Below are 24,194 nucleotides of genomic sequence, written 5' to 3' on the forward strand. Positions count from 1 at the left end.
ATGGGACAGACATGTGATAGGAGAAAAGGCCTGAGGAGCATGCTGAAGACTCCCCTACACCACACACACACACACACACACACACACACACACACACACACAGAGTTCCCCAAGGTTGCACAGGAACCACTGCCCATGGCTGTGTAACCCTCTACAGCTTCTACAGCAAGTCTACCCAGTGTGGGTGGAGGCACAGCAGATGCTAAGACAGACCCATGCTCAAGTCCCAGCTCTGGCTGTGTTAAAAAGAAGGGTAAAAATAAAGAAAATCTTATTCAGATCAGTAATTTCTCTGGCTCTGAGCTCAGAGATTATTATTCTTATCCTACCTGAGGCAGCAGTAAAGTAATGCTTTAAAATTATACACACACATATACATATACATACATACACACATATATACAGAAATATATTCAATTTCTGTCATTAACAACTTCAGTTAGCATCCATCTACAGCTATGACATAAATGTGGTCAACTAGCAACATCTTCCCTATTTCTATTTTTTTAAATCATTAATAACTTTATTTTCTTAGTCTTTGTTTCTTAAAAGTCCATGATTACCAAATACTATTTTTAGAGCAGAGTAAGTAATAATCTTGGGTAATATGACTCAAATTTAGAAAGGCCTAAGATATCTGCAAGAAGTACATCTAAAAGGCTTAAAAATTAGGTAAGATGCAGACTCGATAGCTAATGCCTCTGTGGAAGCAATACTCTCATGAATATTTAAAAGTCACCTGGAAAATCATTACCTTCTATCTTGAAGCTAATTCCATGGTTTTGTATTTAGTAGAGAAAAAATAAATCATGGGACAGAATGAAAAGCAAGATTCCAGTTATATCTTTTTAAAGTACACACATATAGATCATAGCAGACATCTGGAAAAATTTATACCAAATTGTTAAACTATATTTACCTCTGGGATTGCAATGGGGTGGGCTTGGAGTTCCTACTCAGAGAGGAGAGGAATTTTTACTTTTCATTTTCTACAATACTCTGATTTTTTTAAAAAATAAGCCTGTATTTCTTTAAACTTCTGACTATTTATTCACCTATTTATTCATTCATTTATCTATTTAGTAAACTTTTTATTTTGGAAAAATTTTAGATTTACAGAAAAGCTGCAAAGATAGTACAGAGAGTTCCCACAACAACCACACAGTGTTTCCTCCTTTCTTAACATCTTACATTATCAAGGTACGTGTGTAAAAACTATAAAGCTGATCTTGGTATATTACTATTAATTAAAATCCAGACTTTATTTGGATTTCACCAGTTTTTCCATTAATGTCCTCTTCTCTTCCAGGACCCAATCTAGAGTACCACATTGCATTTAGTTTTCATATCTCCTTGGTCTCCTCTGGTCTGTAACAGTTTCTTAGGCTTTCCTTGTTTTTCATGACCTTGACAGTCTTGAGGAAGACAGGTCAGCTGTTCTGTAGAATGTCCCCCAATTTGGGTTGTCTGATGTTTCTCTCATGATTAGAATGGGGTTATGGGTTTTTGGATAGACTATCATAGAGATGAAGTGCCCTTATAATCACATCAGTATCAGGGGTACATGACTTCGGCATGATATCACTGGCAAAGGTTACTTCATCACTTGCCTATAGTGGTGTTTGCCAGACTTCTCGCCTGTAAATTTACTGCATATTTTTCTTTTTCTGAACTCTGTTCCTTGGAAGTAAGCCATCAAGTCTAGGCCACCCTAAGTTGTGGTGGGGGGGGAGGTTAAGCTCTTACATCTAGAGATAGGAGTACTAATGTACACTATTTTGAATTCTTCAGTAAGGAAGATATGCCTCTTTTCACATTTGTTTATTTATTCAATCATTTATTTATATTAACATACATTCATGGATATTTATTTTATACTTTGGATTATAACTCAATACTATCTGATTTATTTATTTTATTGCTCATAGTGTTCCAAATTTGGCTATTAGAAGCTCTTTCGGGAATTCCCTGATGGTCTGGTGATTAGAACTCGGTGCTTTCACTGCCGGGGGGCCCCGGTTCAATCCCTGATGAGTGAACTAAGATCCTGCAAGCTGTGCAGCTCCACCAAAAAAAAGAAGCTCTTGCAGCTTGCCTCCTGTGTCCCTTTGACATGCCCCATCCTTTTGCTTTTGTTTTGTGAGCACTTCCTTACTTTCTCACACTACATGATGTTCACACTCATCTTAAACTTTTCCCTGTCCTAGCCTTAGAAAATTATTCCTTTTATTGAAGAAGGGTGTTTAGAAACCAAGCTCTGGGCACTGAATGTGTCCCTTCAACTACCTTTTAATAAATTTGTTGAAGATTTAATAAGCTGGCAAATGTGAAGCACTTCTTAACATAGAGCCTGACACATAATTAGCACCCAATAAACAGAAGAAAGCCATTATTGTCATTGTTATTATTATTATTACTATTATGTACATTTTTAATAAATTTGGAACTTCCAAATCCTAAACCAAAATTATATCCCATTAGTCATTATATCAAGCGCCAATCTTTCTGTATTTCTGAGGCGCAGGAACACATAAGGCCAAGAAATAGACACTCCTCCACCCCTGGACCAGGATTCTACATTCTTTGACCATAAGACATTTTTTCTTTCCTATCCTAGCATCTATACAGAGCCATAAAATCGAAAGACTTCTGTGGAAAAAGATGTCCCTTAATTTTTAAGTTTAAATGAAACATTTCAAGGGCATTTAAAAAAGAATCACGCCCGGGCTTCCCTGGTGGCACAGTGGTTGAGAGTCTGCCTGCCAATGCAGGGGACACGGGTTCGTGCCCTGGTCCGGGAAGATCCCACATGCCGCGGAGCATCTGGGCCCGTGAGCCATGGCCTCTGAGCCTGCGCGTCCGGAGCCTGTGCTCTGCAATGGGAGAGGCCACAACAGTGAGAGGCCCACGTACCGGAAAAAAAAAAAAAAAGAATCACTCCCATATACAAGTCAAACTCACTTTGGATCTATAGAGTGCAGTTCTGAATTCCTGCCCCAAATAACTATTGTTTAGAAATACTGCAATGTCATTGGAATGGAAATGGCTATTGTCCAATAGATCTGTAAAAACCCCTTCATACAATTCCTGTTGTGTCAAACCACAAATGCCATCATTCCTATTGAGCAATAGGTACTAGAGAGTCCCTTTTATGAATTAAATAACCAATAGCAAGAGCTGTAAGGGAGTGACTTAAAGGGGGCCTCTACCTTAAGTACTCTGGCCAGTTAGAGTGGCCACTAGGTATCCTCTGGTCATGAGAATCAGAGAGGTGTCCTGGGAGACACAGATCCTGGGAGAATCTGTGGGAGGACCCTGGGACCAATGGGCAGGCTCAGGACACAGGAATAGGAATGATTAAAAAATATAGGGTCACTCGCACCTTTCAGGGCATTACCTGGGCCCTGCAGAGTTGCTGGGTGGGAAGTACTGTGGAAAATTCACCCTGCTTTAGGATATATCAGAAGCCTCATAGAGTGCAGGGTAAAAGCATTGCAGGAGGAATGCTAGGAGATAAAAGGAAACAGAAGTTTCCCAACATGACAAAACTCTTCTCAGTTTTTCAGCATCCACAATCTTCTTCCTAAACATTCTGGGTTTCTGTTAGCTTTTGGATAACTGCTTTTTGCTCTTGGATCTCAGAATGTACTAATTTTTTTTTCTTGGTCTAACCCAGGTCTACATTCTTCTGAGCAAGGCTAATTGATGCCTATTATAGGCTGCAACCTGTAAAATCCCCTGGCTCCTGTCTAGAATATTTCTGGTCTGGCCTATCTTGAACTTCTTGCTTTTGCTCCCAAAATGATCCCGCCCAGCTGTCTCTTCCAGGTCCTTAACCTGCTCAGTCCATCTCTATCTCACTGTCCAGAGCAGCCCCTGCCCTTGGGTCATAGCCCTCAGGCACCATGTGGCTTCACACAAATGTCCTCCAGACCCAGAAAATATATCCCAGTATCCTTGAGGAAAAGAGTTATAAGAACCAGAGCAACCAAAGCCACCTTTTGGGAATGGAAGCAAAGCCTCATAATTCTGGTGGGGATTATCTTTCTCCTCCTCAGGAAGAAGTACAGGAGGGACCAGGTCAGCAGAAGAAGCAATTCCTTACTTTCTAACATTGGGTTATTACTATTAACTAAACTTTAGACTTTACTGAGAAGTAGCCAAGGGGCAGAAGGCTTCAATCCCAGGAGGCCAGCACTGGAAGTGCATACAGTCAGGTGCATTGCTATTACAAAGAGAGAGCAGGATTGAGAATCATTTACACCTGGGTTCAGTTTCTGACCCACCCCGCACCAGCAGAGACTTCAAGCAAATCATAGGCTATAAGCTTCAACGTAAGATTGTAACCCAGTGTTAACAAAAATCTATAATTTACTTTAAAATACTTCAGTATAATCTGTGTGATATACATATGACAATTTTGTATATCACACAAGATTTTGCCCAACTGTAGGCTAATGTAAGTATTCTGAGCACATTTAAGATAGGCGAGGCCAAGCTATGATGTTCATTTCTAGACTTAGTCAGCTAAAGTAATATCTGGTAAATATAGTCGAGGGTGGGGGGTATGTGCCAGCCAGCATCATATCAAAAAGGGGGTAGCCTCACTCCTACCTCAATCAATAATTACTGCTTTGTCATTTAGAAAGCTGAAAGTCAGAAATGGATTTTCCTTGGAAAAACTAAAAGTATTCAAGACATGTGAGTTAGTTAAAATACTGTAGGAACACTTTCAGGAAGAAAAGAATAAGAATCCTCAGATGTGCCCCTTAGTGATGTTGTCTGAGGCTCAATCCCTAATCTGTCTTTGTCTTCAACCACTGGTTCAGAAGAATTTCTGACTGTGTGATGCTTACTAAAGGGCACAGAATCCTACCTCAAGTAAAGCTTTTACTATACAGTTGGAGCACCTAAAAGGAAATAAAGCTGGAACTTCATTAATCCTATCAAATGGATTGTATGAAATATTTTGTGCCAACTTTGCTAATAAATGTTTGTCTAATAAATACCTGTATGCGTGATAAATTTTGGTCTGAGGCTTGCAATCATTACAACTTGGTAAAGGTTGTAGAAGAATAGTTAATTATCAGTTCAGACTTCTTAGGTAGCTACTATGATTTCCAAAAAGAACCTGAGAATTGGGTGTGATCAAATTGGTTTAAGGAAATTCTCAATTTCCATCCTTCATATCCTACAGAGTTGTTGAGGAGTTACGTGTAAAAAGCTGACTGTAAACTCTAAAATCCAGTACAAACATACTGTCTCAGAAATGTTTTTGATTTGTACAACCCAAGATTCCCCAGGGCTGGCCAGCTCACGGGTACAGATGGAGTCACATTATTGGTATTGTCTTACATTTACCAGTTTCTTTCTCTTACCTGCCTCACCAGAGTCTAGTTCCCTGAATAAAGAGCACTGGGTAGAATTTCATGATGTTTCAGCATGAAATGTGTGTGCACACTCATTACAGCATGGGCACCTTTGCCAGGAAGAGCTGATATTTGCAGGCACTAGCAGGCCCCTCTCATTGATGCTCTGGGCAATAATCTACAGGTTGGGGGCTCACTCTATGGGAGATGCAAGACAAACCTTTGGGAATATGAAGAAAATTTAAGATTTCTGCTTAATTTTTGTTTCATCCTTTTTAATTTTTACTTTTGTGTATGTTTTATAAAATATATAATATATTAATACAAGTGAGAGCTTAGACATTTTTTAACACATAAGGCTGTCAACCAAAAGGATTTGGAAACCTCTGGTTAGAGAATCTGTAGATAGATGGGAACACACCTTTCTCCCTCTTGCACAATATACTCTGCCTAAGGCTGCTGAAGCAGTGGTCTTGTGCTCAAATCAGATACAGATTCTTTAGTTGAATAGCTCTTATGTACACTACGCTTGCCCCTCCCCAGTTTTTACAGGTCTCAGCCCTGAGTCCAGGGAGTGACCAAGAGAGGATAACTTGCGTCCCACCTCAAACTGGGCTCAGAGTCACTTCACCCTTTGGAAATTAGAGCTTATCATGGCAGACTCCATTTCTCGTAGGATGAGTTCTCTTCAGAAAACTCTTCTGACCCTAGTGCCAATACACTCTGTCCACTGATGGAACAGACCACTAAATCATCAGCAACATAGGGCAGACAATTCAGCGGACATGCCCAGACATGTCTGGAGCTCAGTGATGGAGGCAACTCAAGTTGAGAGGCTCCAGCCTACACTACATCTGACAGTGTAAGGAATATTAACCCCTCACTGCTAAATCACATAATCATTTCCAAGGCAAAGCTTTACCTGTACTGGGAAAACTACTCTAGGCAATCGTGTCCCCTGAGAGTGGATGCATAACCTCTGTGTCTGCTTACTTATTCAATGTCTGTGGGAAAAATGTGAAATCAACATTTAATATTGAATATTTAGAGTATTTTAATACCTGAGGGTGCAACAGATTGTGTGAACTGAATCTGTATTAGAAAAGTAAATGCACATTTTAAAGTGTGGAATTTCCCTTGACAAGATTATGAGAGTTTAACAGTAAATGTTATTATTCACTGGGCCCAAAACAATTTTCTATGGAAACATTTTCCCCAAATTAGTGTAGAAAGGAAGCATAAGGAAAATAAAATTTGATATACAGACCGTCCCCAAGTTATGATGGTTCAACTCATGGTTTTTCAACTTTATAACAGTGCAAAAGCATACGCATTCAGTAGAAACTATACATCAAATTTTGAATTTTGATCTTTTCCTGGACTAGTGATATGTAGTATGACACTCTCTCTGATGGTGAGCAGCAGCAGCTTTGTCATCCACATTATCAAGAGGTTAAACAACTGATAAGCTTAAAACCACTCTATACTCAGTCAACCATTCTGTTTTTCACTTTCAGTACAGTATTCAATAAAATACATGAGATATTCAATACGTGATTATAAGATGGGCTTTGTGTTAGAAGATTTTGCCCAACCGTAGGCTTATGTAAGTATTCGGAGAACATTTAAGATAGGCGAGGCCAAGCTATGATGTTCAGTAGCTTATATGTATCAAATGCTTTTTTGATTTACAGTATTTTCAATTTACGATGGGTAACCCCATCGTAAGTTGAGGAAGATCTGTATAAATATCAGTCATATGATATGGTTGTTCCTGTCCAATTTAGGGAAGAAGCAGGGTAGTTGGATAAGACGCTGATACAAGACTCCTTTGACCACTGAAATCTCACAGGTCTGAGACTGGAACAGAAATTCTCCTAAAACAAGGTCAGGCAGCAAGGCTGGACACCAGTTGGTCCTGCTTTTACATTATGAATAGCTCCAGTCTCCACTAAACACTCCTGAGGGTTTTCAGTATCTCAGGCACTGTTCTAGGTGCTTTGTGCCTAAACTACACATTGTGCCTAAACTATACAATACTTGACAAGGCAGGTACTATGAAAAAGCAGAGCCCAGAAGGGCAACTTTCCTTAGGCACAGAGCTAGTATGTGATTGGGATCTGAACTCAGAAGATCTAACTGACCCCAAGCACAGCTCACCAACATGCCATCTGCCTTCCTCATGGGAACTAGTTGTCTTCAATGGGAAAAACCATTGCTGATTTGCTCTCTTGTGAATATTACTGTGAACAATGCCGGTGTTGTAAGCCACAGAGTTAAAACTGGTTCCTGGAGGGGGTGGGGAAAAGGGAACCCTCTTGCACTTTGGTGGGAATGTAAATTGATACAGCCACTATGGATAACAGTATGGAGGTTCCTTAAAGAACTAAAAATAGAATTACCATATGACCCAGCAATCCCACTACTGGGCATATACCCAGAGAAAACCATAATTCAAAAAGACACATGCACCCCAATGTTCACTGAAGCACTATTTACAATAGCCAGGACACGGAAGCAACCTAAATGCCCATCAATGGACGAATGGATAAAGAAGATGTGGTACATATATACAAAGGAATATTACTCAGCCATAAAAAGGAACGAAACTGGGTCATTTGTAGAGATGTGGATGCATCTAGAGACTGTCATACAGAGTGAAGTGAAGCAGAAATTGAGACACGGAAGTAGAGAACAAACGTATGGACACCAAGGGGGAAAGTGGCAAGGGGGTGGGGGTGGGGGTGGGGGTGTGATGAACTGGGAGATTGGGATTGACATGTATACACTGATGTGTATAAAATGGATGACTAATACGAAAAATTTTTTTTAAAAAGCCAACTAGCTCCTGTCCATTGGAATTAATTCAAAAGAGAAATGAGAATCACACCTGCAAAAAAGAAATACATTCTGGTGCTGAAGTCAGCAGTGTGAAATCCTCCTGAGTCAGGATGTAGTAACTTTATGTATCAACTTTTAGAACCCTCTGATCTGATAAATTTTTATTTCAAAGTGAAAAAAAAAACCAACACACTTTTTCCATCTAGGATAACACATTTCTTATTTGTTAGAGTCCCCATCCAGTGCTCACACTGTGCATTTTCTCCCCCTCTTCACCACAGCACACCAGCCACACTGGATACCTGAGGTTGTCCTGGACACAGGCTTTCACAGAGCTGGAAAAGGTTCAGAGCACAGCTAGAAAGATCATTGGGATGGAAGGGCCTTCCTTGAAAGAAAGTCTAAAAATATCAGGTCTATAGTTAAGAAAAGGGGAAGCCACGAGGTGGGGAAGCATGACCTAAGTCTATTAGACAATAAAAAATTATTTGGGGAGCTTCCCTGGTGGCGCAGTGGTTGAGAGTTCACCTGCCGATGCAGGGGACATGGGTTTGTGCCCTGGTCCAGGAAGATCCCACATGCCACGGAGCGGCTGGGCCCGTAAGCCATGGCCGCTGAGCCTGCACGTCCGGAGCCTGTGCTCCGCAACGGGAGAGGCCACAACAGTGAGAGGCCTGCGTACCGGGGGGAAAAAAAAAAAAAAAAAAAAAAATTATTTGGTGTGATGCTAAGCTCATTTTCACCAAATCCCATAGAGTTAGAAACTCTACAGGACTTGGTGACTCAGCAGAACTTGGGTGAGGGGAGAGGTGAAACAGAAAGCTAAGGATGACACCCAGTCTCTGCCCTGAGGGATGGGACTGAAGACAAGGCTTTATTCTAGACAGGGAGTTCAGAAAGAGGAACAAGTTTGGAATGGGGAAGAGAATGAGATTTTAGATGTGCAGAGTGAAGGTACTCAAAGAAGATTTGGGAGAACACAAACAGAAAGAAGGCAGGGGAAATATAAGTATGAATCTCAGGGAAAATAATCAGAGGGCAAAAATCTGAATTCATGAGTCATCAGCACATGGCTACAGGAGAAGCCATCGACAAGCACAGGATCATTCAGAGGAAAGGAGGAGAGTTAAAGATTGTCCCTTCTGGTCTGGGACCAGACTCACCGTCTCATGGGAGTTGTTTTAGGCTAAATAAAACATTAAACTCACTTACCTAGTGGGCATTAAAACATATGTAATACTAGTGAACATTTAAACTCTGTGACTTTTTTTGGCTCAAAGAATTTTACAAATAAAATTTTAAATCTATTTGTTATAAATAAATGCAATTTTACAGTCCATAGTTTTCATAAGAGAACCTTGTTACTGTTACTCTCAATAAACAAAATATAAAAAGGAAAACATCTGAAGTAAATTTGCAGATGCCAGATGAATTATGGCATTTTTGCTCCAGAAATAGTTATTTGAGGATGACATGAAAGACAACCTTCCCGTTTTCTCCTAAAATGTCCCTGGGGAATCTTGTTAAAAGTCTACACGGCCCTAGAAGATAGGACTCTTCTTCCCAGGAATCTGCTCCTTCTTGTAACCATTTCTCATTTAACCTATTTAGGTCAATTTGTTTGTTTTTCTAGCTAAACATTTAGATATTTATCATTGAGGGAGTACAGCGACCATGGTTACTAATAACAACATCATGACCATTACTGAGTTTGAAGCATGTATCAGGCACCATTCTAGGAGCCATGAGCATTCTGCTCAGCAAGCCCATCAGCATTTCCACTTTACAAATGAAATGGAAGCTCAGCAAAGTTGAGCAACTTGCCCAAGGCACATTGTTGGTAGCAGAAAAGCAGAATTCAATCCCTGATTTGTCTTTCATTAAAGCCCTTGCATGCTCTTTGTGCTACTTCCCTAACTCATTTGGGGACTGACTTCATCACTGCATTATAAAAACATTAAATATATTGTTATGATAATTAACAAATTACTAGGTTGAACCACATGAAACTGCAAATGTTTGGCCATTTTTGACCTACAAAAATGGGAATTCCATACGGTTTGACCTTATAAAAGCACATACACAGGTATTTTGGGGGAATGTCTGGAGCAGCAGTGTGAGTTTCTAAAGAAATTCCACACCCAATAGAAAGGGTAGAGGAGCACTAAATATTTCACTCAACTCATTAACAGAAAATACATGTTATGGCTAAAAGGGAGAAAGAATAAATAGAAAATATTTGAATTTGCAAGATAAGGGAACTGTTTAAAAGTTTGTTGTGAGGGGGGTAAGAAGAGAGGGAATTGGAGGAAGGTGGTCAAAAGGTACAAAAGTCCGGTTATAGACAAATAAGTACCAGGGATGTAATGTACAACATGACAACTATAGCCAACATTGCTGTATGATATATAGGAAAGTTAAGAGAGTAAATCCTAGGAGTTCTCATCACAAGGAGAAAATTTTTTTCCTTTCTTCTTCTTTTTTTTATTGTATTTATATGAGAAGACGGATGTTAGCTGAACCTACTGTAGTGATTATTTCACAATATATACAAATCAAACCATCATGTTCTATGTCTTAAACTAATACAGAGATGTATGTCAATTATTTCACAATAAAACTGGAAAAAAATTTTAAGTTTGTTGTGAAAGAGTAATTTGTTAAAGTGAAACCTTATGTATCGATTATAGGTTAACCACCAAGAGTACTGTGAAACACAAGCTAATGAAACACACAGTGTGAAATTTAAATGGTGTATAAACTAAAATATGTTTTCATCTATATGAGGGCATTAAGCAAATTTTAAATATTCTAATGGAATATCATTTTGGAAAAATGACAAAGCTGAACAATTGAAAGATAGGGAGAACCCTTTAAGTGAGGCATAAAATATTAGAGATAAAAGGAAACAGAAATCCATTTTGTTTTGTTTTGTTTTTGTGGTACGCGGGCCTCTCACTGTTGTGGCCTCTCCCGTTGCGGAGCACAGGCTCCGGAAGCACAGGCTCAGTGGCTATGGCTCACGGGCCCAGCCGCTCCGCGGCATGTGGGATCCTCCCGGACAGGGGCTTGAACCCGTGTTCCCTGCATCGGCAGGCAGACCCTCAACCACTGCGCCACCAGGGAAGGCCCGAAATCAGTTATTTTAACCCTTTTGTTTTACTGTGGAGGAAACTACAGTTCAGGAAGATTATATTAGCAGGAATTAAAACTCAGGTTCCTGACTTCCAGTCCGGGGCTCTTTGAAATAGATCAAAATAGCATGCTATTTGAACACAATAATGTCCTTGTGTACTGCAACTGGCCAAGGCATGTATTGCAGATGTAAGGAAACTTTCATAAGGCATAATTTTTATCCTGTAGCATGATGAGTCTGCTAAAAGTAAATATATTAAATATGTTTCATAACCATAAAATAAAAACACTATATAGGACTTGCCTGGTGGCGCAGTGGTTAAGAATCCGCCTGCCAATGCAGGGAAGACAGGTTCAAGCCCTGGTTCAGGAAGATCCCACATGCCGCGGAGCAACTAAGCCCGTGAGCCACAACTACTAAGCCTGCGCTCTAGAGCCCGCAAGCCACAACTACAGAGCCCGTGTGCCACAACTACTGAAGTCCACACACCTAGAGCCCGTGCTCCACAACAGGAGAAGCCACCGCAATGAGAAGCCCACGCACCGCAACGAAGAGGAGCCCCCACTCACCGCAACTAGAGAAAGCCCTCGCACAGCAACAAAGACCCAATGCAGCCAAAAATAAATAAAATTTAAAAAAATAAAATTAATAAAAACACTGTGAGCTATAAATTTAACAGCATTACATGTTCTTATTCAGCCCATTATTATTATGGTATAACAAGAACACTGCCTTCTCTCAAGATGTTTTTCTCACTGCTTTTGGATGTTGTTTTGCCTTTTAAAAGAGGAAGGCATTCTAAAAATAGGATGCTGTCAAAATGGTTTGAATTTCAAGAAAAAATCTCACACCTGTTGGCTGAGAAATTTCAAAAGCATGACATTTAGAATATGTCTTTGGTACAAAATTCAGCTATAGATATCCACTGTTAAAAGATAGTTTGCCTCTAATTCAAAATATATAGCAGAAATTGGCTATCTTAATTATTTCCTTCATTTATGAAGTGATATGTTCTTCTGGCCAAGCAAGTGTATTATTATGTGCCTGTGCTTTGCTTTATTTCTCATTAGAGCATTTTTATAGCAATAGGAAAGGGTTGACTGCCATGGCTTATCATTCTCCCTATCTGGTGCTTTCCTTGAAGATTACTTTGAAACCCACCAATCCATCAATCAATCTGAGATTTACAGCTCAGAATTCATGATTTCAAGGAGAATAAATAAGTAATCCTGAAGGAGTCCAAATTCACTAAAGAGAAAGAGACAACCACTGGTAGAAGAATCAATGTATCTTTCAAATGACCAAGGAAACTCCAGCTCCCTCTTAGAAACCCCATGGAGAGGAGAAGCCCATCAGAGCTGCCTGGTCAATATCCCTGCTTTCAATGGAAGAATTTAGAATACTGGATGGTATATGATGGCTTAACCATCAGCCAGAAGGGCTTCTTGACATGCTATCTGGAATAGCAAGAATCACTCAAAGGTGTTCAGAACCTTGAAAAGCATCACTGAAAAAGAGAATTCATTTTCTACATACTGAATACAATCAAGTTGCCTCTCTCAAAGGGTTATGTGGATTCATTCATTCGTGCAACAGAATTTACCGAGAACCACCACATGCCAGGCACTATTCTAGGAGCTAAGGAAACATTAATGAACAAAATAGACAAAAATCTCTGCCCTGGTGCAACTTGCTTTGTACTAAGGGGAGACAAACTATAGTAAAATGTGTAGTTTGCAGATGGTGATAAATGTCATGGAGAAAAATTAAGCAGGAAAAAGAAACTATGTGAGATAATATATGTGCCTTCAAAATGTATTATAGCATTTAAAATATATTAAAGGGGTTTTCTTTCCATTAATAAAAGCTCTGAAAAGTATTTCATTGGTTTCAGGGTTGAAGTTGAGAAATTAAATTTCTTCTTGGGGGAGTAATAATCTTACCCCATTACTTGTGGATAGCGAAATAATAATAACTTTTATTTATCAAATGCCTGTTCTGTGCTAGTAACTTTACATAAAAATACTTATTTCATGTCATTCTGTAAAATGGATATTCTCCTCATTTTACATATAGGGAAAATGACACTCTAAGAAACTCAAAATCACAGATCTTATCATCTTATGTTAGAGCTGATTCAAATTTAAATATGCCCGGCTCCAAAACCCATCCTGCCAAGCTCTGTTCTTGTTTACTGTTTAGGTTTAGGGTGTCAGGAGATGAAATGAGTCAAAAGGGAAGCAAGCTATTGCTCCCTTCTTGGGACCACCCACCCCTGCCCAACTCCCCCACCACTAATCTCCTGCACAGAGAATATCAGTCTACGTACATATGTGTAAATTGTTGGATTTTAGGATTCCAAAATCCAGAATATAGATCTCTCATTTGGTACAAGCCATTGCAAAAATTCACTTTAAATTTCGTAATGTGGCCTTTCCACCATCATTTGAGATTCTAGAGTATCTCTGAAAAGGAGCATTTTGTTTTCCCCTCAAACTGGTTGACAGCACTCATTTTACTACTTCGTGTTTGGGTATTAAGCATAAGTAGTAATTACAAAAGGATGGAGTTAACATTTAGCATCTAAGAACCAGAAAAAAACATCATGCCAGAGACCATTATTTTTGTTATTTTCTTAAAGAAAATATTTTTTAAGTTAAAACAAAATATATGGGTTTATTCACCTTCACAACAAATAAACCTAATAATACTAACCAGAGAAAGGACCAAAAGGAAAAACCCTCTAAGTAAAAAATAACATGGTGAAACATGTCTCTTCTTAAGCTGGTTACATTACCTTTTTCTTGGTCCTCTGCCTCTTAGCATATTCATTTTCAGTTTAGTCAAAATTCAAATGCTTAAAAATCATGTTATCAATTATTTAATACCAAATTAGTGAAAACTAATTTGGTATTATATTTGGTAATATTTATATTATAAATATTACCAAATTACCAATATTACCAAATTATATTCAGTAATATTTTAACTCAGCAATCTGATTCTTTATTAGTTCTCTGAGCAATCATGCCTCTTTTGTGGTTGTTTTTGTTTTTTACCATTATTTTCAGGTCTGTCCTTTCTTTTCAAGCAGCTGCTCTTCTGAGACAGATATTATTCTCAGTGTTCTATAAGCTGTGTGACACTCCTAGCCAAGGCTGAAGAAATGTGTTTCTCTCTGGAACCTTGCTGTGATGCCTACCTTCTCACCATCCCCTCCCCCCATTTTTTATTTATTTTTAATTGAAAATGCAATGTAGTAATAACACTGAAGGACAAACATTTTTAACTACATTTTTACACCTGCTTTAATTTTGCATGTAGTCTTCTACCACATAAGGCCCTATTTTCTAGTTGATGCCCCACATAGATTGCCTGGAAGAGTGACTAATATGCGTTTTAGACTCATTCTCTTTTAACTCACAGCAAAACAAAAAACAGGTTAAGTACAGTACAATATTTGAATTAAATATTTAAAGCTAAATGTAAGCAGATTACTTCACAAGGGGAGCTGAAGTGTCATTTGGTTTTAGATGGGCTATTTTTATGCTAATATAATGGGAACAAACAGTAGCAGGGAAGATGGGGGCCTGGGGGGCTGCTGGTGGGGAGGATTTTGGTGGATTCACAGCTATCCCAGAAGGTTACAGTGATTGGAGACTGATGGGATGGAAACAAAGGATGAGCACTAAGAACTGAAAAAGCTGAGTGTGGGTGGGAAACGAAGATTCTGAGTGAGTCAGAAAAAGTAATGAGTTATTTAAGAAAAAATATTTAAATCAAGGAATTGAATGAAAAGAATACAAGTTGAGATGGCAGCCCCAGACATACCTTGAGCCGTATCTCAGAGTACCTCTAGAGCAAGGGAAGAACTAATCAGAATTGTCTATAAGCAGAGCCCAGACAACACTGTGTTAAATCTATGACAAGCTCTCCAAGTAATATACGTGTGCTTGCCTTTGGTTGTCCTAATTTGTAAAGTGTTTCTTCAGCACATGGTCTGGCACATGGTAGACATTTGACACATGTGTTGATTGCTGACTTCTGGTGAAATTATCTGAAACAGCTGGCTTTACAGCTTGTATAGTGGTGGACATTGTGGGCATTAGGATTGTTACAGGGTACAGAGTAAAGCTGTGAGTCCTTGGGGCTTGATCCTTAGAGAAGACTCCATCTCTAAGATGTGACAAAAGCCCCTTATGGATTTGTCAGGTCCTGTTTACTGTCACACAGCCGAAAAAAAAAAAAAAAAAAAAATCAACCTTTTTCCAGTGCAGCAAATACCATCATTCATGTTAATTCTCTAACATTTCTCTGCATATCTGTAGATTAATACAGCATATTTTCACTGTGACATGATGGGTGAGAATGCTTCACTTACTATAAGGTCCAGGAGTCTGTCACCAGCATCTCATTATTATAAATAGTAATGGCAGATCTGGACTTATGAACATTAACATTAGCATGGCTGGAACTCCCTTGCTGGAGAAGGGTTCATTATAAATATTGACTGTAATTCCCTTTTTAACTAAAGAAAAAGTGAACTCTTCCTACAGTGATATAATCTCAAATTATAGGCCCCTAGCCTCCTGGAAAGAAAGAATAGAGGGAAAAAAATAGCGCTAAAAAAATACCCAGCCAGCATAAAAATGTTGTGTAATTTAAATAAAGTTAAACAAAGCAGGGGATAAAAGTAATCAAGTAGTAAACAAAGGGTGGGAAAATTAATACAAACAATGAATCAACAGGATGGTTAATTAGCTTGCTTTGCAAAGAACATTTGATTTCTCCCCTGAAAGCAGTGGTGGTGACAAATAAGCCTGACCTATCAAATATCTTCAGGTACAATGTAATATGTCCCCCCCATTGCCTATAAAAGAAATGCCACTGAACTACTGTGCATGGTAGTGAATTACCATGGATGCTTCTAAATTACTATGCATGGCGTCTTTTCTCTGGGTTGTTTGACAATGGTCCTTCTGTTTTTTTTAAGCTCTACAATTGCCATTTGAATTATTCCAGAACAGAAGTCTCAAACTCAAATACGCACAGGGTCCAAGCAGCAGCAGCGGGGGTAAATGGACGGGAGCAGTGGGGAGACGATGATGAACTGGAGAATATGCTCCATCTAAGGCAGTCAACTCTTGCCAAGTGAGCCACACCATCTAATTCTTAAAGAGAAGCTTAAAACTCAGATTTGTGTGTCAATTTTTTATATCAAAAGGGCCATACAGAACTGGCTAGGTAACTTTCAGGGTCCAGTGTAAAATAAAAATGAAGAAGAACCCCTTGCTCAAAAATTACTAAGAATTGCAAGCTGGCAATAGCAGAGCATTAAACCAAGTGTGGACCCCTCTCAGCGCAGGGCCCTATACTGCAACATAGGTTGCCAGCCCATGAAGCCTGCCCTGCAGCTATACAAAACAAGCTCAGGAATCACTTCCCCTTGTGACCCAAAGCAAATAAATGCAAGAGGGCTGGAAGAGTTTGGAGCATGTCCTACAGCTAAAGAACAGAGAAAAACATGGCTGGTGGCTTACAAGGGAAAAAGTCTCTCCTTTGTCTTCACCAAGTCTTAAAACCAACTGCGGGATTCAGCTGTTGATAGGTATGTACTTGTGGAAATGAAATCTTCAGCCCTATTAATTCAAAATACCTAAAAGTCTGTTGCTATAGCCAAAGTCCTATAAAAAGTGATACTCCCCTGAAAAGCTTTCCATTCATGGCCCATCTATAGAGTTGGGTATGTGCAATTGCCATCAAAGAGGAACAGTCAATCCACAAGTGATTGTCACAAGTCAGACATCCTTCACACACGCGTGTGAAGGATGAAAAATTTCATGAAAATACAGTCATAGTTTTGAGGGGCTTCCCTGGTGGTCCAGTGGTAAAGAATCCATCTTCCAACGCAGGAGACGCAGGTTTGATCCCTGGTTGGGGAACTAAGATCCCACATGCTGCAGGGCAACTAAGCCCGTGTGCCACAACTATTGAGCTCACGCACCTCAACGAGAGAGCCCGCATGCCGCAAACTACAGAGCCCACGTGTCCTGGAGCCCACACGCCACAACTACAGAGAGAAAACCTGCACGCCACAACTAGAGAGAAGCCCGTGTGCTGCTGCAACTAGAGAGAAACCCAAGCAGACCGCATGCTGTAACAAAAAGATCCCTCACACCTCAACAAAGATCCTGAGTGCCGCAACTAAGACCCAAGGCAGCCAAAAATCAAAAACAAAAACAAATAAGGAAAATAAATAAATAAGATATTTTTAAAAATATAATCTTAGTTTGGTTTTTTTTTCATGTTTATTTATTTAATTTTTTGGCTATGTCGGGTCTTCATTGTGGCACATGGGCTTCTCTCTAGTTGTGGTGTGTGGGCTCCATAGTTGTGGCGCGCAGGCTCCAGAGCATGTGGGCTCTGTAGTTGCAGATCACGGGCTTAGTTGTCCCACAACATGTGGGATCTTAGTTCCCTGACCAGGAATCGAACCCACGTCCCCTGCACTGTAAGACAGACTCTACCACTGTACCACCAGGGAAGTCACTCCACAATCATAGTTTTGAATACATTAGTTAATATGATTGTTTAGACAAATGCCTCCCATTTAAAGTGATGTTTGTAAGGCATACTAGGGTGAATAAACAGGCTGCTTGTAGCTGGAGGTGACTGGCACATACCTCCACCAGCATGCTGGCTGGAATGTTCCATTTAGAGGGCTTACTGGACAGTTTTTAAAGATTAAAAATATCTTTCATAAAAAACTCCTTAAACTGATCTGTCATATACATTTCATATTTCCATATGTCAGGTTTATGTCAATTGAGACAGACATGTGCTTTTTGTTTAATTACAATTATACTTTTCAGAATATCTTAACACCAACAAAATGCTAATCACCAAACTGGCTTTGTTCACACCCAGCAAGATTCTAATCCAAACTCAAGAAGAAAAAATCCAAAGCTACTTGGCTCCACCAAAGCCAAAGTGATGGAGATGCTCTATGGAAATCAAGCAAAAATCACAGGGCTTAAGCCTGTCAAGGTAGAAAAATGAAAACAACTCCAGGATCTTTAAAAAGTTTGGACTGAACTATTCTGGTAGTTCACACCGCTCCCCATTTTTTTCATTTTCATTTAACATTGCATTTCCTCTTTCCTAGTCTAATGTGCCCACAGTTTATTTTTCTTTGCTGACTGGAACAAAATAATTTTTATTTTTCAATTTGTATTAAAAGATTGACATAAAAAAATTCTAGATGCTCAACCTCTTTCCCGCACCTATTTCTTGCTTACAGTGAACCTCTTTTCAATGAATATCTAATGAAGGTAGCTGTTAAATAAAAATGAATGTTATATAAAAAAGTAAGAAAAAAACCAAACCTATTATTAAATGCAGCGATTTTACCTCCACATGTAGACCATATATGCATATGTGCAGAGATAATGGGTGTATCTCTGGAATAGAAGTAAATGGAAATAGTATTACAGTATCAAAGAGAATAAATTATTCCACTGTAAATTTATCTGTTTATTTTTATTTCCACACCTCCACCCCTGCCACTAGAATGCAGTGGGGTAAGAGATCTGCATCTGTCTTGTTCCACTGCTATGTTCCTGATATTGCCTGGCACATAGTAGATACTCAATAAATAGGTGTTAAATTGAATTGAATACATAGGATCAAAACAAGTTATCATTCCCTGATTCTAGGATTGGAAATAGAAGGAAATCTGAGACATGTAGCAGGACTACCAACTTCCCTAAATTCCACTGGCTTTTTTTATTCCCTAAATAGAACCTAACTCCTGTGGTCACAGCAACTCCGTTGCTTTCTGGTCAGCCTCTAATTCCTGTAGCTCATGCAGACACGAGCTTGGGCCTCTTTGAAACAGGCTGGGACAAAGATTAACTTCTTCCCAGAACCTAGTAACGGCTAATGAGCTCTGTGGAATAATATTTCTAAGTATTCATCATACCGGAATCAATATCAATGTGCTGTCAGTGTGTGCATTAGCCCCACAGTCAAACAAAGAACAGTCCTTACGGCCCAATAATGACACTGGGCGTGGATAGCTGGGGATGGGCAAGATGATGCAGAGATGACTACAGCAGCTCTCCTCAAACACAAGGCTTCCAGGATGTTGCACAAGATGGTCATTCTTGTACTTTGTCAGAGGTAGGCAGCATTTAGATTCAGCCACTGATAATACTCAGCAGAATAACTCTCTTTTATCTTCCTAACCCATGAGACAGATTACACCTTCCTGACTGTAAGAGAAGTCTACTCTTCTATTCCTTGCTGGTGTCGGCAAGGAATTCAAATGTCTTAAAGTTAGCAGAGCACTACATATGTAGCTGGTAAGACAGGTACAACAAACTTGAATCATTACTGACTCAGGTAAGACCTGCTTTTATTACAACTCCATCATGCCCGCACTCATTCGTGTAGCATTTTCCATAATCAGATCCTACTAGAAAGATATGTCAAGCAAGGGTACTGGCAAAAGGTCTGAGCATCAAGTCTGCATTACTTTAATCTCCGGGATCAGAGTAGGATCTGACCAAGATTCATGCTCATCCCTGTAGTAAAACGGATCTTAGTGCTTTAAATGAGATTTCACTCTACGTGTGAAATCTGATTTTCCAATTACAATGAGAAGGGTGGGGTGAGTTTGATAAAGATGACTGCTGTTACGGTATACACAGTTAAGATGTTATAAAACTAAGATGACTATGGGTAAGCAGGTGGGCATCACAGTCAAATCACATTGATTTGGAATCCTGGTCCAATAACTTATTAACTATATGACCTTAGCCGAATTTGGTAACCTGGCTAAGACTTAGTTTCTGTAAAGTGTAAATAATAATAACTTAATACTATACAGTTACTCTGTATCTCATAATGTCATTATAAGGGCTGAATAAGTTACATACAATGTTTAGTCCAGTGCCAATACATAATAAGAATTGAATAAATAAGAGCTGTGGTTGTTACTATGATTTTTCTTTTTATCACCCCACCATGGCCTAGTTATCTACAAAGAATTAACTTCTTTGTACCTTTGTAATTCAGTGAAGAAAGCCATAACCAAAAGCATGGAGGAAGTTAGTTTCTTGTCAGGCTTCCATGCTCTAAACTTGGCCACACAATAAATATGATCTTAATGATCTTTCACTGATAATCACTGTGAAACAAAATTCTCTAAATTCTAGAAAGTTTCAGTGAAACACCACAAAATGCAGCCATAGAGCAATCTCTCCCTTCCCCAATACACATGCACACCCCATCCACCCCTTGGGGATATATTAAACTAAAACAACTGAAATAGCCTTAGCCAGTAATTAAGACACACAGCTAATCAGAGAGCAGCACAGGCTGTGGCCCTCCGAGCACCCAGGATGACAGCTCCTGTTACTAGGGCTTTGTTCTCCTAGAGCAAAAAGAGCACAAAAGCATAAAGTTGGGGAACTGCAAAAGCATTTTGAACATTTGCAGAGGCGAGGAGAGATCACAGGCTCCTCTAAACTAGAAGGAGATTCTACCAGATAACTGCGTCAGCCCACACCCTCCAGTGCCTTCCCCACCCTCAAAGCATGACTCCACTTTTCCTATCATTGCCTTTAAGCAATCTGGCTTCTGCGACTTCCAGTAATGGTACAAATCACCCATGATGAAGCAGCTGAGAGCACTGTTAGACAAAAGAAACAAAAATTAAGCAAATAAGAAACTCCTTAAAATGCTGCCTTTGGTTATTTTTATTCCTAGCAATTTATGTTACCAAAGCAAGTCTTTCTTCATCGCTTTTCCTTGGAAGTAATACTTTAAATGAATTCCAATGGCCACTGAGTGATTTTCTCCAGACCCATAATCCAGCCACTAGATGCACTTTCCCCTCCCCCATCACCATCTAGCACTCCTCCCTGTCACCTTAGAGCTTCTGACTTAGCTGTATTCACACCCAGAAGTCCCAGCAGAGCTTTCTGTTCACATTTTACGACATAAAAAAAGCAGGCAATGAACCCATGCTCCTAAGTGCCTGCGATAAAGCCAGGCTGAGCTGACCTCTCCCATCCCAAACAGCTGCATGTCAGGCACATAAACTTAAAGGACCAAGAGCAGCATGTGTGTGATGTGTATAAACAAACTAATTAAATCCAAGGTCTTTCATCCCAGCTAGCACCTAATGGGACCAATAGGCTCGACTGTGCAAAAAAACCCACAAAACAAACAAAAAAAACCCAAATCACTCCAAGCTAGCAAGAGGTATTGCTTTTCCTGCTTCCTGTGATACATCTCTTTTAGGCTCAATAAACAGCCTCAAAGAAGAGGAATTCAAGGGTTGCCATTCATTCCTGTACGACTTTTCAAATAAAAACTAACAGCTTGGCAGCATTGAGCCAAAGACCACTCCCTGATCCCAAGTGGACACACTGATCAATTGGTCTGACATGCGCCTCCTCCTTTCCTTCCCTTAGTAGCAATCAGCTGCACAGGGGAAACCCATTGCCCAAAACAAAAGGCAACTCACTGCTCCTTATCTGATAATGTCAGGTCATATTTTTTAGAAAAAAAAATAATAATAATGAAGAGGCCTAAAGACAGAGCTAGGAGTTGAAATAAGCACCATACGTGTTTACATAGAGTTTCAGAATTGAGTTGAGGTTATGACTGAGCCCAGAGATCTGTATTTGCCACAATCACTGAGGACTCTGCTATTTATTCATCTTATCAGATTCTGGTGAAAGTTAAGCAAGGGGTAGCAACACCACTGCCACTTGCTGAGGCTCTCCATAGGGTTACCCTTCACTGCAACTGCCGCAGAGAAGAGACTTGTTACAAGTCACGGTATTTAAAGATTTAAAGCTGCAGATAACTCCAGCTATTTTGAGGACTAGCTAGAGATGAAAAAATATTGTGGCAGTCTTTCAACTAACTATGAAGGACACGGGTCGAAGGACTACCATATAAATCAATAGGCTCAAGTAATTTCATTTTGTTTGGGTCTCTACGTTTTTAAAAAATTCTGTCTTGAACATTCAAGAGATCCCCTTTCACATCAGGGTTATGTCAAATGCTTATTCAGCATTCGTTCCTTGCCATGAAGAAACTGAAACCCAACCGAGGTAAATACTGAATTTCATACTGTAAATCACTTAATATTTCATAAATCACAAGAGCAAATAGAGGACCAATGACCTCTCCCCATAAAAAAGAAATAGATATCTTTACAATCTTTAAATACTGTGAACTGCTCAATTTAGAGCCTATTTGGTGTTTTGCAATAGAAGAATATCTTATGTTTATGAAAAATTCCATGAGAACAGTAAAAATAACAGGCAGAGATAGAACAAGAATAATTCCACATATTTTGATTCCTCTATGACTCTTATAGGCCTTTGTCTTAACCCAGCAGCCTGAAAACAGATTTAGGTAAAACAGTCCTTCTTTCCCTAGACCATTTTAAGCAGACAACATCCCCCCATCACCGCCTTAGCAGACACCGACTAACCAAGAAAACAGCCATAAAATTAAGGCCCAGACATTTAACACTCACCATCTCCTGCTCCCACCGCCTTCTTTTGATGTTTACAGCACATCTGTAGGATGCAATACTAGGAGATGCCTTGTTTGACCTGCTGCATGATGCTGTGACATCAGTTCAGATGATGCAGCTCATTATGGGAAAGACTGCTGTTGCTATGGCAACTGGGATGTGCTAGGAATCCTTGCTGCATTTCCAGTGGAGCCTGAGACAATACGGAAGCCCTGTAAGAAACAGACAATATGCAAAATTTAGATCAAAGGAAGAGGATCCCTCATTGGGCTAAAATCCATAGGTTTAAAAGGGATTTCCCTGAAGTCATTTTGGAAAGAATAAAAATTACCTCCTACTTTGTTGTTACACACTTAGAAAAGGGGGAGGGGGGAATGAGATTTAGTGCTAAAACAAATAAAAACTCATATGGACAATGTTTCTCTGCTAGGGAATTTGATTACTTTTTCCTCTCTGGACAGCATTTCAATTACTTTTTTTAAAAGTTATTAAAAAGAATTTTTCTCATTTGTCAAAAACCAAAAGAACAAAGCAAGGAACAGGAAAAAAATTTAAAATGGAATATAAACAGCTGAGAAAGTGACTCTAATTCTAAAGAAAATAGGCTTTAATTCTCAGAATATGGACAAACTCCTACTAACAAAGTCTGTCCTATCATTTCCACGGATGGACACCTGCCCAGACACATGACACGTGACACAGAACCTTCTAATGCAGACTAGCCCCAGCTCTCACTTGAGCATTGGATAGGCACATGGAAGGAGGTTTAGAATCTAGGGGGCACACCACATCACCTTCAACTTCTTGGGCCCCTTCCTTTGACATGCAGAGAACCCCTACCACTCAGAGCCAAAATGCAAGAGTCTTTTTCTGGGACCAAACCTGGTAGTTGGAACAAATGGCAGACCTGCTAGAAACTTCCTAAATCATTGGCATTCCAAACATTGGGGTTCTGTTTTCCTCTCTATGGGGCAATGAGACACACAGGAGGAAATTACTCATACCCCTCCCCCCACAAAAGCTGAAACTGCATGAAAAGCCACATTTAGATAAGACATAGTGAGGTATTTCTCTAGTTCGTAAAAGAAAAGCAAATCTAAAGCAATCATTTCTTTCCACTCCTGAGCAGAAACAAACATTATGTGATGCGAACTGGGGAGAAGGAGACATGGACAAAGCAGCCATCTCTTGCATATTTAATATTCTCAGACTACGGATAGAGAGAGAATCAAGCTGATCTACATACATCCACTCTATCTGCACAACTCTGGGGAAGAACAACATTCTA

The 24,194-nt window shown here is 39.5% G+C and overlaps 1 protein-coding gene across 2 annotated transcripts in view; it reads right to left on the reverse strand.

Annotated features, from left to right (window-relative positions):
- The window catches only part of AKAP6 (A-kinase anchoring protein 6), a 506,591-nt gene extending 483,473 nt beyond the window's left edge, over nucleotides 1–23,118 (reverse strand). For both annotated transcript variants that reach the window (XM_059059544.2, XM_059059543.2), the window contains exon 1: nucleotides 22,907–23,118. The gene's annotated coding sequence lies outside the window, so the exon portion shown is untranslated. The remainder of the gene's footprint in view (nucleotides 1–22,906) is intronic.
- Nucleotides 23,119–24,194: the final 1,076 nt, after the last annotated feature.

This window comes from Kogia breviceps, chromosome 3, assembly GCF_026419965.1.
Source record: "Kogia breviceps isolate mKogBre1 chromosome 3, mKogBre1 haplotype 1, whole genome shotgun sequence".
In the NCBI taxonomy this organism is placed as follows: domain Eukaryota; kingdom Metazoa; phylum Chordata; class Mammalia; order Artiodactyla; family Physeteridae; genus Kogia; species Kogia breviceps.